The sequence below is a fragment of the Scyliorhinus torazame genome, chromosome 22 (assembly GCF_047496885.1).
Source record: "Scyliorhinus torazame isolate Kashiwa2021f chromosome 22, sScyTor2.1, whole genome shotgun sequence".
Classification (NCBI taxonomy): domain Eukaryota; kingdom Metazoa; phylum Chordata; class Chondrichthyes; order Carcharhiniformes; family Scyliorhinidae; genus Scyliorhinus; species Scyliorhinus torazame.
In genome coordinates this window covers 79336222-79354761 of record NC_092728.1, presented here as the reverse complement: position 1 = coordinate 79354761, position 18540 = coordinate 79336222, and the positions used below count along the sequence as shown (strand labels likewise).

The window sequence follows — 18540 nt, the reverse complement described above, 5'->3', positions numbered from 1 at the left end:
TACCAGTGCTACAGCAATGGACACAGCCCCTCGACACAGTGTGACATTTTTAGTCGAAGACATAACGTAAGGTCTAATGACTTTATTACTCCCCATAACAATACAGACTTTGCAGCGTGAAATTTAATCGTACTGGCCAAAAATTGGCTAAAATGTGTTTTCATTTTTTGTGCATCCAGTCAAATTAAAAGTTTGTGGCTGTGTTAAACCCCGTTGGAATTTGTGAGCTTTATTGTCCAGATGCAATTTTACACTTAGACTGCCATTAGCTACATTAAAATTGCCACCAGGTGGGGAAATGGCCCCCTTTGTTCACCAATAGGAACCTCCCTGGTGGACTATTCTCCTTCTGCAACGTCGTCGCCTCAAGCTCGGTAACCAGCGTTTTCCCTTTCAAATTTCCACTGATTAAAATTTAGGCGTTTGGGAAAATAGAGATGGGGTAAACATGGAAATGAAAGAGTCCAGCGAGTGATTGGGGCCCCCGCGCAAATCCTGACACCGAGCAGGCGTTCCTGGCCCTGGAATCCTTCCAGCAAGTTTATGAATGAACATCAAGGCAGGCTTTGCCTGTGGCAGTCTGCATTAGAAATTCACCCTCCATCTATCATGAGCTTTTACAAACTGGAGCACCTGTTTTCTAATTTGAGATGATCATTTTTAGGAGCAATCTGCCCAGGAGAAAGAGTGCGTGCAGAGGCAGTGGAGAAATCATTTGCACTGTCTCTGGCACTGGCCCAGGCAGCAGTTTCTGTGGGCAGATAGCACCGTCAATGGAAAAGGCGGTGTGTAAAAATGGATGGCTAGACCTGCCTTTAACAGGCACCCCTCTCGTCCCGCCACTGCTGTTATTCGCTTGACTGGCTGCAGGTACAGAATTTATTTACTTAGCGTGTTAAAAAGTAAACAGCTCACCAGTTAAGCAGCGCCTCGGTTTAACATCATTATATCCAATTTTGCGCTGGTTATGTAAGACACAGCGCATGTTTGGAACATCATGTAACTGCCTCAAGCAGGAACCTGACATTAAGTACTAATCTATTCCTACAGCAGTCCTCTGTGAAAGCATTGATTCCAGCATTTTGAGCAATGTAAGTGTTGTGAATGAGAATCATATCAGTCAAGAGGAAAAAGGAAGCGTATGTAAGGATGAGAAAACAAGGTTCAGTTGGGTCGCTTGAGGGTTACAAGGTAGCAAGGAATGAGCTAAAAAAAAGGGCTTAGGAGAGCTAGGAGAGCTTATGAGAAGTCCTTGGCGGGTCGGATCAAGGAAAACCCCAAAATTTTTTACTCTTATGTGAGAAATAAAATAATGATGAGGGTGAGGTTAGGGCTTGTCAAGGACAGTAGTGGGAACTTGTGCATGGAGTCAGAAGAGATAGGAGGGGCGTTGAATGAATACTTTTCTTCAGTGTTCACCAAGGAGAGGGGCCATGTTTTTGAGTATGAGAGTGTGATACAGGCGGGTAGGCTGGAGGAGGTAGATGTTCTGAGGGAGGATGTATTAGCAATTTTGAAAAACCTTAGGGTCGACAAGTCCCCTGGGCCAGATGGGATATATCCTAAGATTCTTTGGGAGGCAAGGGATGAGATTGCAGAGCCTTTGGCTTTGATCTTTGGGTCCTCACTGTCCACGGGGATAGTGCCAGAGGACTGGAGAGTTACGAATGTTGTTCCTCTGTTCAAGAAAGGGAATAGGAATGACCCTGGTAATTATAGGCTGGTTAGTCTTACTTCATTGGTCGGTAAGTTAATGGAAAAGGTCCTGAAGGATAGGATTTATGACCATTTGGAAAGATGCAGCTTAATCCGGGATAGTCAACATGGATTCGTGAAGGGTAAGTCTTGCCTCACAAATTTGATTGAATTCTTTGAGGAGGTAATTAAGTCTGTAGATGAAGGTAGAGCAGTTGATGTCATATACATGGATTTTAGTAAGGCGTTTGATAAGGTTCCCCATGGTCGGCTCATGAAGAAAGTAAGGAGGTGTGGGATAGAGGGAAATTTGGCCAATTGGATAAGTAACTGGCTATCACATAGAAGACAGAGGGTGGTGGTGGATGGAACATTTTCAGACTGGAGACCAGTTACCAGCGGTGTACCACATGGACCAGTGCTGGGTCCTCTGCTACTTGTGATTTTTATCAATGACTTGGAGGAGGGGGATGAAGGGTGGGTCAGTAAATTTGCTGATGACACCAAGATTGGTGTAGTAGTGGATGAGGTGGAGGGCTGTTGTAGGCTGCAAGGAGACATTGATAGGATGCAGAGCTGGGCTGAAAAATGGCAGATGGAGTTTAACCCTGATAAGTGCGAGGTGATTCATTTTGGTAGAAAAAATTTGAATGCGTATTCCAGGGTCAATGGCAGGGTTCTGAGGAATGTGGAGGAACAGAGAGATCTTGGGGTTCATTTCCACAGATCTCTGAAGGTTGCCACTCAAGTGGATAGAGCCGTGAAGAAAGCCTATAGTGTGTTAGCGTTTATTAACAGGGGGCATGTGTTTAAGAGCCGTGGGGTTATGCTGCAACTGTACATGATCCTGGTGCGACCACATTTGGAATATTGCGTGCAGTTCTGGTCACCTCACTATAGGAAGATGTGGAAGCATTGGAAAAGGTGCAAAGAAGATTTACCAGGATGCTGCCTGGTTTGGAGGGTAGGTCGTATGAGGAAAGGTTGAGGGAGCTAGGGCTTTTCTCTTTGGAGCGGAGGAGGATGAGAGGCGACTTAATAGAGGTTTATAAGATGATGAGGGGATAGATAGAATAGACGTTCAGAGACTATTTCCTCGGGTGGATGTAGCTGTTACAAGGGGGCATAACTATAAGGTTCAGGGTGTGAGAGAAAGGAGGGATGTCCGAGGTAGGTTCTTTACTCAGAGAGTGGTTAGGGTGTGGAATGGACTGCCTGCTGTGATAGTGGAGTCGGACACTTTAGGAACTTTCAAGTGGTCATTGGATAGGCACATGGAGCACACCAGAATGACAGGGAGTGGGATAGCTTGACCTTGGTTTCGGACAAAGCTCGGCACAACATCAAGGGCCGGAGGGCCTGTTCTGTGCTGTACTGTTCTATGTTCTATGTTCTGTGTTCATATGCAAAGTCTGACCACTGGTTAAAGCGAGTTAACCTCCCGTCTTACACAATGAGAATGTGAGAAATGGACGCCACTCAAGATGAACAATTTTACCAGTGCACCAGAGCCCGTCTCAGTGAATGACAACACCCAGCCGCCTATTTTTTAATTGAAGTCAGATTTTGCGGTTTTTTTTTAATTTTGAACCACACGTTATTTACTGTCCGAGGTAAGAGTTAGGTGTTGGGTTCTACCTCAGCCGATACAACCCCAAGAAAGACAGGAACGTTGCTATTTAACTGGCCCCTCATCCGATTGTTGTGGAATTGTTCAATCTGGCAGCTATTTTTTTTCGTCACCAATATTTCATGAGCAGGATTGAGACGAGCGATAGGATGATGGAGCCTTCAACGTGCATTGGGCGAATAAAATGGGACGGTGGCTCTTGCGGTGTATTTCCTACACGACATAGGCGATGCAAAACTATATTGGCACTATTTTAAAAAATCATCAGATATAAAAACAACTAATGGTTTCACATTCCATCCCATTAAACAAGTTCGGGTTTGATCATAAAATTGAAGCCATTCACTAAATGGAGAGTCCCGCCAACTCAATAGAAAAATGCATCCTATGACTCATTAAGAAACTGTCAGGTATGATCCTTGGATTCGCAGGACCAGTATTGTAATCGACTCCAATGTGCCCAGGTTACAAATTGTTCCCATTGCTGGCTGCGGCGTTTGGTTTGACGTTTTAAGTTTCATTTGCGATTTGTTTCTGATTTAAGGCAGTGGCCCTTTAAGGCCGTTCCTTTAACGTGTCCTTCGGTTTATTTGATCTACCTCAAAATAGGGTATGCTGTTGGAAAGAATGCTTAAATGTCAGGGAAGAAGAAGCTTGATTGTGATGCCCACGGCAGTCAAATAACCTGCCCAACGCCCACTGTCCAGGCGCAGGATAGGGACAGTGGCCACTGGGTGAGGAATGGCTGGATACTGGTGAGCTGAGCTCACATCCAAACTCTGGACACAACTTTCAGAAAAAGATGGAGCTCAACAAGGGGAGGGGGAACGTATACACACATTCTACATTCCGAGCAGATGTCCGTATAAAAGCTTCAAATGAAGGTGTTTGACCAAAGAAAAACGTTTTTTTTTAGTGCAGCGCGAGGTTGGGATCTGGAACGCACTTCCCGGCGGGATGTTAAATACAGATTAGCTTTCAAAATGAAACTGAAGGACAGGAAAATTACAGGGACTGACGGAAGAGCGGGAGAGCGGAACTCATTGGATTCCACTTCGAAAGAGGCAGTGCGGATGGGCTGAGTGGCCTCCTATACTATATATCCCCGTGGCAAAACGTGTCTGTTAAACCTGTTGACATTCAGTGGAAGTGGCAGCATTTAATGAAACAATGGCAGAATGAGCTGTTCAGGTGTCAGCATTGTGCCATTGTTTACCTTGGCTGCATGCTGTTGATTAGTATGGTGACAAGGCAAAGTCAATTTCCGTGGGTTATTTTTAAAATTATATATATATTTCATTAGGAACATTATGGTGAATAGCGCTCATTAGAAAATCCGAGGGCAGCATACAACTTGGTCAAATCAGCTGAAGTAAGATGCTCTCTGCAGATAGGCCTTGAATAGACCATCTCGATGGCCCTCTGAGAAATGCTGTCAATGAAGATGAGGTTTGCGGGAGAATGCAAAGCAGCGAGCAACCTGAACTCCTGAGTCAGCGGAACAAAAGGTGCTCATCGTCTCACCTACTGTTTAGCTTTCCCAGTGGTTAGCTGCCTCTGACATTCGCGCGCCACAATTTGACGTGCCTGATAGTTTAATTTACCATAACCAATGGTAACCACTTCACTCGCAATGTTGTCTTAGAGCCGGCTGGGCGAACAATTAAAACTGAAGTAAATGTACAAGACTTGGTGGCTTACAATTCCCTCGCGTTCTAATCATCCTTCCCCTGATAGTCTAGTGTGGCTCTTTGGGAGAATCGAAGTTCAATTGGTTCCCTTCCAAATCTTTTTTTTAAACATGCGACAAAGTTTTATTTTAAAAGTCTTTTTTTTTCTTCTCTGACACGATTAACATTAATTATCGAGAGAGAAAAAAAACATTTGTATTTGATTTGAATCATGTCAGCTTTAGCTTTTCTTTAAATTTGGTCTGTTCCGGTTTTATTTTACTCGGGATTCCCTCAATGAAGCGGAGTTGTCCGTTTATTTCCCGTGACAGGCTCCAGCTCGTCCATTAACAAGTAGCTGCCTTTTGACTGGGCTGTGTTCAGTCTGGGAGGAGGGCTGTGTTCCAGTGCGTACAGTATTACTGACCCGGGGAGAGCCAGGACAGAGCGGAGGAAAGGAATGACCTGAGACATGATTTGCTGGCCCCTCCTCATGGAGGCATTGATTCAGTTGAGCTGCTTTTAGGGAGCGGGGGGGGGGGGCTCCTTTGTAAGGAGCAGAAAGTTAATGTAAGCATTGTCTGTCAAACTACTTCTGCTGCCCCTCCGTTTAAACGACCTCGCCCCGAATTTGATGGCACCCGATTAAAAATTGTGCCAATAAAGAAAACACTGGATAAACGCGGCAGCGCCTGTAGAGGGAGGAACGGATTTAACCTTCTGAGTCCATTGGCCCTTTAAAAAAAAAAGATTGTGCCAATATGGCCTCCCTAATCTGCCCACAACGTCCTCCGTTTTATTTCTTGCCGCGAGAACCGATCATGCCATCTCTGCTGAAGAAGGCAAAGTGTGGAGGCGACAGGATTTTCAGACTAACCATAGCCCTGATCCTGGCCGTGCGGTGTGTGCGAGTATTGCAGTTTAGGTCAGCAGCGACACTGCAGGAGGCGCCCAAGACTGTGCACCCTCCATTAGGCATTCATTTTCCAAAGCAAACCGCTGGAATGCTCTCGGGATGGCGCTCTCCCATCAACAGGAGCAGCATTCAACCCTTGTCTTTGGCTGCAGGGGTTTTGATCTGGTGAGAGGTGCGTTTGCCCCACTTGCAAGTTGGGATGCACTCCAGCTCTGCCACTTCCCTCACCCTTTTTAAATGTTCATTTACGGGATATGGGCAAGGCTGGTTGGGCCAGCATTTATTGTCCATTCCTTAGTTGCCCTTCAGAATGTGGTGGTGAGTTGGCTTCTTGAACTGCTGCAGTCCCTGAGGTGTAGGTACACCCACTGTGCTGGTGGGGAGGGAGTTACAGGGGGCGGGATTCTCCCATTTGGCAGCAGTGTGTCCACGCCGTCGGAAACGCCGTCGTGTTTCACAACGGCGCGAACGGGCCGCTGGAACTACGGATTCTGGCCCCTACAGGGGGCCAGCAGGGCGCTGGAGTGGTTCACGCCGCTCCAGCCTCCCTTTCCGGCGTGAACTGTGCACCGCGCCAACCCGCGCATGTGCAGTGGCCTCCCTCAACGTGTCGGCCCTGACGCAACATGGCGCGGGGGTTCAGGGGCTGGCGCGTAAGAAAATAGGCCTGGGGAGCGAGAGGCCGGCCCGCCGATCGGGCCCCGATCGCGGGCCAGGCCCCTTCGGAGGCACCCCCCGGGGTCGGAGCCCCCCCCCCCCCCCCCCCCAATCACAGGCCACCTCCCCGACCCTGCACGCAGAGTTCCCGCCGACTGGGACCAGGTGTGGATGGCGCCAGCGGGACTCTGCCTTTTTAGAGCGGCCGCTCGGCCCATCCGGGCCGGGGAATCGGCGGCCCGGCCCCGTAGAGCGGCTCACGACTGGCGCCGCGCCAAACGCGCGTCGATTCTCCACTCCGAGGAGATTCTCGTGCCGGCGTCGGGGCGGCGTGGCGTGGTTGCGGGGATTCTCTGGCCCAGCACAGGACGTTGCTCCAACGATAGTGAAGGAATGTCGATATATTTCCAAGTCGGGGTGGTGAGTTACTTAGAGGGAACCTCCAGGTGGTTGTTCCCAGCTATCTGCTGCTCTTGTCATTCTAGATGGTAGTGGTTTTGGGTTTGGAAGGTGCTGTCTAAGGAACATTGGTGAGTTACTGCAGTGCATCTTGTAGATGGTACACACAGCTGCCACTGTTCATTGGTCGTGGAGGGTTTAAATGTTGGTGGAAGGAGGAGCAATCAAGTGGGCTGCTTTGTCCTGGATGGTATCAAGCTTCTTAAGTGTTACTTGAGCTGCATTCATCCAGGCAACGGAGAGAATTCCATCATACTCCTGACTTGTAGATGGTGGACAGGCTTTGGGGGTTCAGGAAGTGAGTTACTCATGTAGAATTCTGCTCTTTGACGTGCTCTGGTAGTCACAGTATTAATAAGACTAGTCCAGTTCAGTTTCTGATCAATGGTAACCCCCAGGATGTTAAGTGTGGGGGATTCAGTGATGGTAATGCCATTGAATAGACATAGACCTAGAATTTACAGTGCAGAAGCAGGCCATTCGGCCCATCGAGTCTGCACCAGCCCTTGGAAAGAGCACCCCACTTAAGCCCTTACCTCAGCCCCATACCCACACCCACCTTTGGGCACTAAGAGCAATTTAGCATAGCCAATCAACCTAACCTGCACGCCTTTGGACAGCACGCCTCAGGAAACCCACACAGACACGAGGAGAACATACAGAATCTGAGCAGACAGTGACCCAAGCCGGGAATCGAATCATATCACGTGGAGTGAATCAAATTGGCTGGAGACTGACATCTGTGATTTTTGGGGACCTCAGGAGGAGACCGAGATACATCGTGCACTCGGCACTTCTGGCTGAAGATTGTTGCGAATGCTTCAGCCTTGTCTTTTGCACAGATGTGCTGGGCTTCTCCATCCTCCTCCTCCAGTGAATTGTTTAATTGTCTACCACCATTCACGACTGGATGTAGCTGGACTGCAGAGCTTAGATCTGAGCCATTGGTTGGGGGATCGCTGAGCTCTGTCTATTACTTGCTGCTTATCCTGTTTGGCCCACAAATAGTCCTGTGTTGACGCCTCATTTTTAGGTATGCCTGGTGTTGCTCCTGGCATGCCCCCTACACTCTTAATTGAACCAGGGTTGATCCCCTTGATGATAACGGTAGAGTGGGAGATATGTCGGGCCATCAGGTTGCAGATTGAGGTTGAGTATAATTCTGCTGCTGCTCGTGGCCCACAGCGCCTCATGGATGTCCAGTCTAGAGTTGCTAGGTATGTTCTATGTCTAACCCACTTAGCACAGTGGTAGTGCCACACAAAACGATGGAGGTTTTCCTCAATGTGAACACGGGATTTTGTCTCCACAAGGACACTCCTACGGTGTGGTGGTCATTACTACCAATACTATCATGAACAGATGCACCTGCACCACGTAGGTTGGATGAGGTCGAGTATGTTTTTTTTACCTCTTGTTGGTTCCGTCACCGCCTGCTGCAGTCCTAGTCTAACAGCGATGTCCTTTAGGACCTGGCCAGCTCGGTCTGCATTGGGGCTACCGAGCCAGTCTTGGTAATGGAACCCCCAAGAGGATATTCTGTGCCCTTACAGCGCTCAGTGCTTCCTCCAAGTGGTCAACATGGAGAGTACTGATTCATCAGCTTATGGTGGATGGTACGTGGTAATCAGTAGGAGGTTCCCTTGCCCATGTTTAACCTGAAGCCATGAGATACCATGGGGCCCAGAGTCAGCATTGAGGACTCCCAGGGCAACTACGTCCCGACTGTATACCACTGTGCCACCACCTCTGCTGCGTCTGCCTTGTCGATGAGACAGGGCATACCCAGGAATGGTGATTGTGGTTCCTGGGACATTGTAAGATATGATTCAGTGAGTATGACTATTCAGGCTGTTGCTTAACTAGCCTGTGAGACAGCTCTCACATCTTTGGCACAAGCCCCGAGGTGGTAGTAAGGATGACTTTGCATGGTTGACTGGGCTGGGTTTGCTGTTGTCGTTTCTGGTGCCTGGGTTAATGCTGGGTAGTCTGTCCAGTTTCGTGTTTTTGTAGCAGTTGAATACAACTGAGTGGCTTGCTAGGCCATTTTGCTGTGGGTCACATGTAGGCCAGACCAGGTAAGGATGGCAGATTTCCTTCCCTAAAGGACATTAGTGAACCGGATGGGTTTTTACGACAATGGTTTCATGGTCATCATTAAACTTTTAATTCCAGATATTTTTTATTGAGTTTAAATTCCACCACCTGCCTTGAAGAGATTCAAACCAGGGTCCCCAGATCATTTCCCTGGGTTTCTGGATTACTAATCCAGCGACAATACCACTACCCCACACCCTAAACAAGACTTCTGGCAAGATGGGTGTTGCATTGAAGCAGCGGGGCCCTGTGCTGCGACGGGGGGGGGGGGGGGGGTGATATGCAAATGAACAACCAGAACTGCAACGAGAAAGATGCAATTTGTTTGTTGATACACTGAACTTTATTCCGGAATCCTCAATTGATCCCAGTCCACCCCTCAGGGGGAATCAATGATAAACATAAAAGAGGTTGGGAGCTGGCCAGCTGACTGTTAACTGTGTGCAGTGCTGTGTAAGATCATGTCAGAATGGGGGAAAGAGCTGCAATTAATTATCGCTGTCTGCTTTGCCTTATTCTGGGAAATTGATCGTCGAAACGTAAAGCCAGGAGTCAGATGCAAACCCCCGGCATTTATTGTGGACAATTTCTTTGAATTTCACAGGCTCAGACTGTTTTATTTCCCGGCCCTTGTGTCAGTTTACTTCAATTCTGGGGCAAGTTGGCTGGAGACTCTCTCCTTCCTGTCATGTGGCCACATCCTCCTCGGAGACATTAAATGCAGCAGGTTTTATAGTGAGCAGATTACAGTAGCCTGTGAAAATTTAACAACAAGGCATAAGGGGAAACTTTAAACCCCACTGAAATGGGTTCGAAAGCCTCATTTTATGTTCATATAGGCAGACAGGACATGTCCAGATTGGAGCAAAGTAATGATTGGTGTTTGTGTGGGAGGGAACAGGGGAATCACTAATCTCAGAAGGTAAAAAGTGCTCCAATCGCTGCAGCAAATGTTTGACTGCCATCCTGAGTTTGTTATAGTGGCTGGAAGTTGTGAAAATAAAACTATTTAGCACCGGGATTGGGACAACGTTGGGAGGATCAATGTAGTCCATGCCCGTGACAACTTTGCATTAGTCCAATCTGGCGAACTAAACCTGCAAATGTTTATACTTACAAGTTACAAAATCCTGCTTTTGACAATTCAGCTTCTGTTTTTGATGATAAACAGGACTCCAGACGATGAGAGATTGGACAGCTGGCTGGATGTACGACTTCAGACTCTCTTGGAAGAAAATATCCTGAATGGCAGTAATTTGGTGATGGCAATTCTCCATTAACATGATTGGCAGTTCATATTGATACTTTAGAGATGAATATAAAATCTAAAATTAAAACAATTGTAGAATGAGGCACTTTCCAACACCAAATATTATCCGTGCTTTTTACCACCGTAATTGAACTTGTTCCCATCCAGCTAACCTGCTATCTAATATCAAAGTGGTTTACATATTTCTTTCCTTTCTTATACAATGTGCATTTTTGTCTTTTATATTCCCAAGGATTTTCCCAGTGCATTCTTTTGGAAATGTAGGCACTATTGTTATGGAGCAGCCATTCTTCATAAAGCATGGCCCTATAAACAGCAATGAAGGAAGTGCCTGGTTAATATTTTTACTGGTGTTGGTTCAGGAGCATTTCCCCTTGATTAACTTAGGGGTGCTTGCTCAGCACAGACCGAGGATAACATTTTTGATTCCTCTGTGATTTCTGCCTCAGCTCCTCACTGAAAAGATTCATTGAGAAATAGTCATTCCATCAGAAGAACTCCCCCAACTCTTCCTTGAATATTACTGTAGGAGTTTGTGTATCAGTCTGAACAGGAGGCTCCTCCAAAATGCAGAACTAGATTCGCTCAGAACTGTACCAAAGCATCAGCCAGGCATATATGTTCAAATTCTGGAGTGTTGCTCAAGCCTTTCTGAGCCAGTGATGAGAATGCTATTACTGAGCTATGTGGATGTTATCTACTGGTACTGGGTAATGAACCGGGCCAAATGTTAGATTTGGTTATGGGAGAGCACTTTGGAGACAGTGACCACAATTCGGTGACTTTCACTATAGCAATGGAGAGGGATAGGAACATACGGCAGGGAAAGGTTTATAATTGGGGGAAGGGTAATTACGATGCGATTAGGCAAGAATTGGGGAGCATAAGATGGAAACAGGAACTGTCAGGGATAGGCACAATTGAGATGTGGAGCTTGTTCAAGGAGCAAATACTGCATGTCCTTGATATGTATGTTCCTGTCAGGCAGGGAGGAAATGGTCGAGTGAGGGAACCATGGTTTACAAAAGAGGTTGAATGTCTTGTCAAGAGGAAGAAGGGGGCTTATGTAAGGATGAGAAAACAACGTTCAGTTAGGGCACTTGAGGGATACAAGATAGCTAGGAAGGAGCTCAAGAAAGGGCTTAGGAGAGCTAGGAGGGGGCACGAGAAGTCCTTGGCAGGTAGGATCAAGGAAAACCCCAAGGCTTTTTACACTTATGTGAGGAATAAAAGAATGACCAAGGTGAAGTTAGGGCCAATCAAGGACAGTAGTGGGAACGTGTGCATGGAGTCTGAAGATATAGGAGAGGCCCTAAATGAATATTTTTCTTCAGTGTTCACAAAGGAGAGGGGCCATGTTGTTGAGGAGGATAGTGCGATACAGGCTGATAGGCTGGAGGAGGTAGATATTCGGAAGGAAAATGTGTTAGAAATTTTGAGAAGCCTGAAGATAGATAAGTCCCTTGGGCCTGATGGGATTGTTGCTCTTTTTAACCTTAGTCTATTTGCTCTGTTTAGGTCACCTTTGCTCATGAGTCGCCAGGTATCTTTATGATACCGCCACGTGGTTCAAGTTCAGGTTATGATTAATAACACAGCACACCGCTTAGTAAGGATTAAAACAACGGTCATTTATTATATACAACAAGCAATATTAATACCCTAATACTACTTTCTATATAATAAACCTATCACTACTGGCCAATACTTAACTTAGGAAGAGCCCACCAGGTCAGGGAAACAAATGGCTTGTCTAATCAAATCTGGGCCCCGGGATTCAAAAGGCTGCTACAGGTCGGTGGCTAGGTGTCTCTACCGGATATTGATCGCTGGATTCAAACTTACTATACACGGTGGCTGGTCTTGCGAAGGTCTCGAGCAGGCGAAGATGAGAGAGAGAGCGATCTGAACTTGGACCTTCACTTTTATAGGGCCCAGGGGCTTCCCGCCTCCCGGGGCGGCCCTTGACCCTGAGTCCCAAGTGATTGGATTCTGTCCCCAATCTCTGGGGTCGATGTGTCCAATGGTGAGGCGATTCCTCGATCGGGGGGTGGTCGCTCACCTGGCTTTGTTTCGGCCACTGCAGGCGCCGACAGGTCTGGCCCGGTATTCAATTGCTAATATGTTGCAATTGTTTCCGGGGATAGCCGATTTAACTGTGGATGTCTGAATAGATTGGTTGCAAACAGTCCTGAATGCAACTGTGAATACCTGGGTTGATGGGCTGTTGATAGCCCTGTGTATCGATCTGGGCTACCTTCCCAGAGCCGAATATGCAAAACTGTCTGCAGCTGCCTGCTTGTGTCTTCTTGGCTGCTTTTCCCAGCAGTCTTTCGGGTTAGCCGTTTTAAACTGGGTTTTGGCCAGATTAATCGGAACGCAGCCATTTTACATGGCTACAGGATATATCCTAGGATTATTTGGGAGTCGAGGGATGAGATTGCAGAGCCTTTGGCTTTGATCTTTATGTCCTCACTGTCTACAAGAATAGTGCCAGAAGACTGGAGAAAGGCGAATGGTGTCCCCTTGTTCAAGAAAGGGAATAGGTATAACCCTGGGAATTATAGGCCGGTCATTACCGGTCATAGGTAAATTATTGGAAAGGGCCCTGAGTGATAGGATTTATGATCATTTGGAAAGATATACCTTAATCCAGGATAGTCAGCACGGATTTGTGAGGGGTAAGTCTTGCCTCACAAGTTTGATTGTATTCTTTGAGGAGGTAACTAAGTACATAGATGAAGGTAGAGCAGTTGATGTCGTTTACATGGATTTTAGTAAGGCGTTTGATCAGGTGCCCCATGGTTGGCTCATGCAGAAAGTAAGGAGGCATGGCATAGAGGGAAATTTGGCCGATTGGATCAGTAACTGGCTATCACATAGAAGACAGAGGGTGGGGGTAGATGGTAAATTTTCATCCTGGAGCCCAGTCACCAGTGGTGTACCACAGGGATCAGAGCTGGGTCCTCTGCTATTTGTGATTTTTATCAATGACTTGGATGATGGAGTTGAAGGTTGGGTTAGTAAATTTGCTAATGACACCAAGATTGGTGGAGTAGTCGATAATGTGGAGGGTTGTTGTAGGCTGCAAAACGACATTGATAGCATGCAGAGCTGAGCTGAAAAGTGGCAGATGGAGTTTAACCCTGATAAGTGTGAGGTGATTCATTTTGGTAGGACAAATTTGAATGCGGATTACAGAGTTAATGGCAGGGTTCTGAAGATTGTGGAGGAGCAGAGATCTCGGAGTTCATGTCCATAGATCTCTGAAAGTTGCCACCCAAGTGGATAGAGCCGTGAAGAAAGCCTATAGTGTGTTAGTATTTATTCACAGGGGGATTGAGTTGAAGAGCCGTGAGGTTATGCTGCAACTGTACAAGATCTTGCTTAGACCACATTTGGAGTATTGTGTGCAGTTCTGGTCACCTCATTATAGGAAGGATGTGGAAGCATTGGAAAGGGTGCAAAGGAGATTTACCAGGATGCTGCCTGGATTGAAGGGTAGGTCTTATGAGGAAAGGTTGAGGGAGCTAGGGTTTTTCTCATTGGAGCAAAGGAGGATGAGAGGTGACTTAATTGAGGTGTATAAGATGATGAGAGGGATAGATAGAGTGGACGTTCAGCAATTTTTTTTTCCTTGGGTGGATGTAGCTGTTACAAGGGGGCATAACTATAAGGTTCATGGTGGAAGATATAGGAGGGATGTCAGAGGTAGGTTCTTTACTCAGAGAGTGGTTGGGGCATGGAACGCACTCCCAGCTATGGTAGTGGAGTCGGACACTTTAGGAACTTTCAAGCGGTTATTGGATAGGCATATGGAGTGCACTAGAATGATTGGGAGTAGGTTGATTTGATCTGAGTAAGAAGTTTTACAGCACCAGGTTAAAGTCCAACAGGTTTGTTTCGATGTCACTAGCTTTCGGAGCGCTGCTCCTTCCTCAGGTGAATGAAGAGGTATGTTCCAGAAACATATATATAGACAGATTCAAAGATGCCGGGACCTGGGATTCATGTCGCATTCCATTCATCCCCTACCATCTGGCCTGCGAAATCCTACCAACTGTCCTGGCTTGACACAATTCACACCTCTTTAACCTGGGGTTACCCCATCTTTGGATCTGTAAAGATTTAATCACCTGCTAATGCTCGCATTCCAAGCATTGTCTGGCATCTTTGAATCTGTCTATATATATGTTTCTGGAACATACCTCTTCATTCACCTGAGGAAGGAGCAGCGCTCCGAAAGCTAGTAACATCGAAACAAACCTGTTGGACTTTAACCTGGTGTTGTAAAACTTCTTACTGTGCTCACCCCAGTCCAACGCTGGCATCTCCACATCATTTGATCTTAGTTTCAGACTAGTTCGGCACAACATTGTGGGCCGAAGGGCCTGTACTGTGCTGTACAGTTCTATGTTCTATGTACCCTGTAGGTCCATACTTTATCAGTGGATATTCGGAATAACAACTAAGTCATTGTCCTGTTAGTTTTGGCTGACGCTGTTATTTTATATAATGCTCTTGTTTCAGCCTGATAATGTACTACTTGACATTGTAACAGTTTTTATATTCCCAGAATGATCAAAATTTTAAATAAAAGTGCAGCAAACGTACCCTGGTTTCCCAATGAGTTTTTTCAGTGAATAGTTGAGGGCTAAATCGCAGGAGAATCACAAATGTTAACCTTGATTTGTTCTGAGTTAGTACCCCTAAGTTAATCAAGAGGAAATGGTGAGTGTCTCTGCTCCTGGTCACTGTCTAAAAACCCTGCTCCACCCCCGAGAGTGAGCACTTGTATATGTTAGGTGAAGCTTGAATTTGACCTCCTGCCCAGGCTCATAATCACAAAGCATAGCCACTTGGGCAAGATACCAAAAAAGTGACCAGGAGCGAAGGGAGGAGAATAAATATACCCCAAAAAAATAATAACTGGTCATACCTAAGATGTCAGGAATTCCATGGAGATTGCAGAATGCAGATTTGAAGTCCATCCAACTTTAATGTGGATGAGAGGCGATTGACTGTAAACAGTGTCGAATTTGAATGAAATCCAGATTGTGTCTGATCAGCGCGGCACATGGATAGGAACAATCTCTCTTTTCAAAATGCCCACCATGCTCGAGTAGACTGTGAAGAAGTTTGCAGAGCACAAGCTCAATGACCACTGGGTTAGACCTTGCATTCTGCCTTTTATCTGAGGATTCCCCGAATTGAGGATGGAATGTGTCAGAAAATGAAACGATTTAAACCAGAGACTAAGTGGTAGGTTCACCCTGACAGCCAAACTGTTTACAGTAAAGAAGCTTATAACAGGAAAGGTCAAGCAGCTGCTTAGTGCTAAATTAAAACTTGCACGGTATCTTATGATGACTTCTCAGGTTTGCAACGTGAATTACAATAGCCACCAATGAAAATAAATATCATTACCCTTTATTTGATTTTCAAAGTTTAATTGCTTTAATTTCTGAAGTAGGAGCCATTTATTCCTTCGAAAGAAGTTTGATTTTATGCCCCCAAAGTGGAGAAACAAAGTATTATGTCGATAGAAAATATTCTTGTTTTCTGCATTGTGCTATACAGCTCCTCTTCCTTTTGACATGCGAAATGCCGAAGGAGCATTCACTGCCAAAGGTGCTGTCCTTGTAAATGTTGGCCCTTTCAAGTGATCATACAAGATCCCTTGGCATTATTCCAGGAAGAAGGGGGGTGTTCCCCCAGTGAGCTAACTAACAGTCACCACTCGAGCAGCACCACTAAAACCCAGATTATCCGGCCGTTCATCTTGCTGCTGTTTGTGGACGATTGCAAAAATTGGTTGTCATATATTTCTTACATTAGAACAGTGATTATACTTTAGAAGCAATCGGCTGGTGGAAAAATGCCACCTCAGGTCATGAAAAGCGCTAAATAAATGCAAATTATTTGACGTACGCAGTGAGACCTATAAGTGCATTGTGACCTTCAAAAACCATCCCTGTAAACTGTTCAAAATAACCCCATAAAACTGCACTTTTTCAACAGTGAGTTTCATCTCCACCATTCGAATCCACAATAGATTTATGCATTGCGTTTGCTCCTTTCACTTATGGTATATTGATTAATTTGTAACATTTACATTATCCTGACACTTTTTTCATTGTTTTTTTCTGAATCCTTCCCCTCTCTCTTACGTTTCTTTTTCCAGGTAACAGTTAGTCAAGGTGAAGGCATAGCCACCGCCAACTCTGCTCCTTAATGCGCTGACCATGGAGGAACACTCCAGTTTGATCACAGTGTAAGAAACCGCAGAGCACTGGTGAGGCAATTGCTCAGAAGATGGAGGAAGTCATACCATGAGTAGACAGCATTATCACGTAGGACATTAGATATCTTTGACAGTCTCCGGGACGTCCATGCAATTTGGAGCTATTTGACACAAAAAACACATACAATGGAAAGATCGCTTCCAAATTGCCAATAACTTTCAATACTTAATAATAATAATCTTTATTGTCACAAGTAGGCTTACTTTAACACTGCAATGAAGTTACTGTGAAAAGTCCCTAGTCGCCACACTCCGGCGCCTGTTCGGGAGCACAGAGGGAGAATTCAGAATGTCCAATTCACCAAACAAGCATGTATTTCGGGACTTGTGGGAGGAAACCTGAACACCCGGAGGAAACCCAGCAGACACAGGGAGAACGTGCAGACTCCGCACAGCCAGTGACCCAAGCCGGGAATCGAACCCGGAACACTGGCGCTGTGAAGCAACAGTGCTAACCACTGTGGATAGATGGAATGATGGCGACCTGTCTTATGTATCATTGATAGTTTTCCTCCACACTGCCAGGGGAATATTACACCCAGAATCTAGCAGCTTTTAGGAAAATCAGAAATTGATGGTAGGTACACCTCCTCCCATTCAGGTTACCACCTCCAGTATACACAAACACACAGCTTGCTGGTGAAATCAGGCACAGCGGCCTGTTGAGGCTTCAGAATGATCTGTTATAGAATGATCTGTTATAGAAGGATCTGTTATAGAATGATCTGTTATAGAAGGATCTGTTATAGAAGGATCTGTTATAGAAGGGTAGATTACTTGAACAGTTGAAAATCAGCTGTTATGGATAACTAATTACCTAGACCACCAACAAAATCTGATGCCACACTTGTGGAACTATTTGGACGTTGGATGGAACAAACAAACCAAATGGAATATTTTTTTTTTAAACGCATTTTATTCAAACTTGTATCAAAGTAGTTACAGCAAATAAACACCCCGGGAAACATTCTTCCCAACAATCAACTATACAGTTTGTACAGATTTTCCTCCTTTTTCACCCCCCCGCCCCCCCCCCCCACCCACCCACCCCCCCCACCCACCCCCCCCCACCCCCACCCACCCCCACCCACCCCCCCCCCACCCACGCCCCCACGACGAACTGCTCCTCAAACATGGTCATAAACAGCCCCACCTTTTCTCAAACTCCCCTGCTGAGCCCCATAACTCATACTTTATCTTCTCTAATCGCAGGAAGTCGCACAGGTCACCCAACCATGCTGCTACCCCGGTGGCGATGCCGACCGCCACTCCAGCAAAATTCGGCGCCGTGCAATCAGAGAGGCGAAGGCGAAGATATCAGCCTTCCTCCTCTCCATGAGCTCCGGCTTCTCTGAAACCCCAAATATCGCCACCAAAGGGTCCGGGTCCACTCCCTCCTCCACTATCCTGGCTAAGACCATGAACTCTCCCGCCCAGAATCTTCCCAATTTATCACAACCCGAAAACATGTGCGCATGATTCGCTGGCCCCCCCGCCCACACCTCTCACACTCATCTGCTACCCCCTGAAAGAAGCCACTCATTCTCACCCGAGTCATGTGCACCCTGTGCACCACCTTAAACTGTATCAGGCTCATCCTTGCACAAGAGGAGGTCCCGTTTACCCTTCGCAGTGCCCCACTCCATACCCCCCAATTGATCTCCAATCCGAACTCCGTTTCCGATTTCTCCTTGATCTTCACCACCCGCTCGCCTCCCTGCTCCCCCAGCCACTTGTATATATCCCCAATTCTTCCCTCCCCTTCCACATCCGGAAGCAGCAGTCATTCCAGCAGGGTGTACCTCGGCAATCTAGGGAACCCATTCCAGACCTTTCGTGCAA

The 18540-nt window shown here is 46.4% G+C and overlaps 1 long non-coding RNA gene across 1 annotated transcript; it reads left to right on the top strand.

Annotated features, from left to right (window-relative positions):
* The first annotated feature begins 726 nt into the window (after positions 1–726).
* On the top strand, positions 727–17691 carry LOC140398835 (uncharacterized). The gene is made up of 3 exons (XR_011937584.1): positions 727–870; positions 10296–10383; positions 16579–17691. It is a non-coding gene; the product is annotated as an uncharacterized lncRNA (long non-coding RNA).
* Positions 17692–18540: the final 849 nt, after the last annotated feature.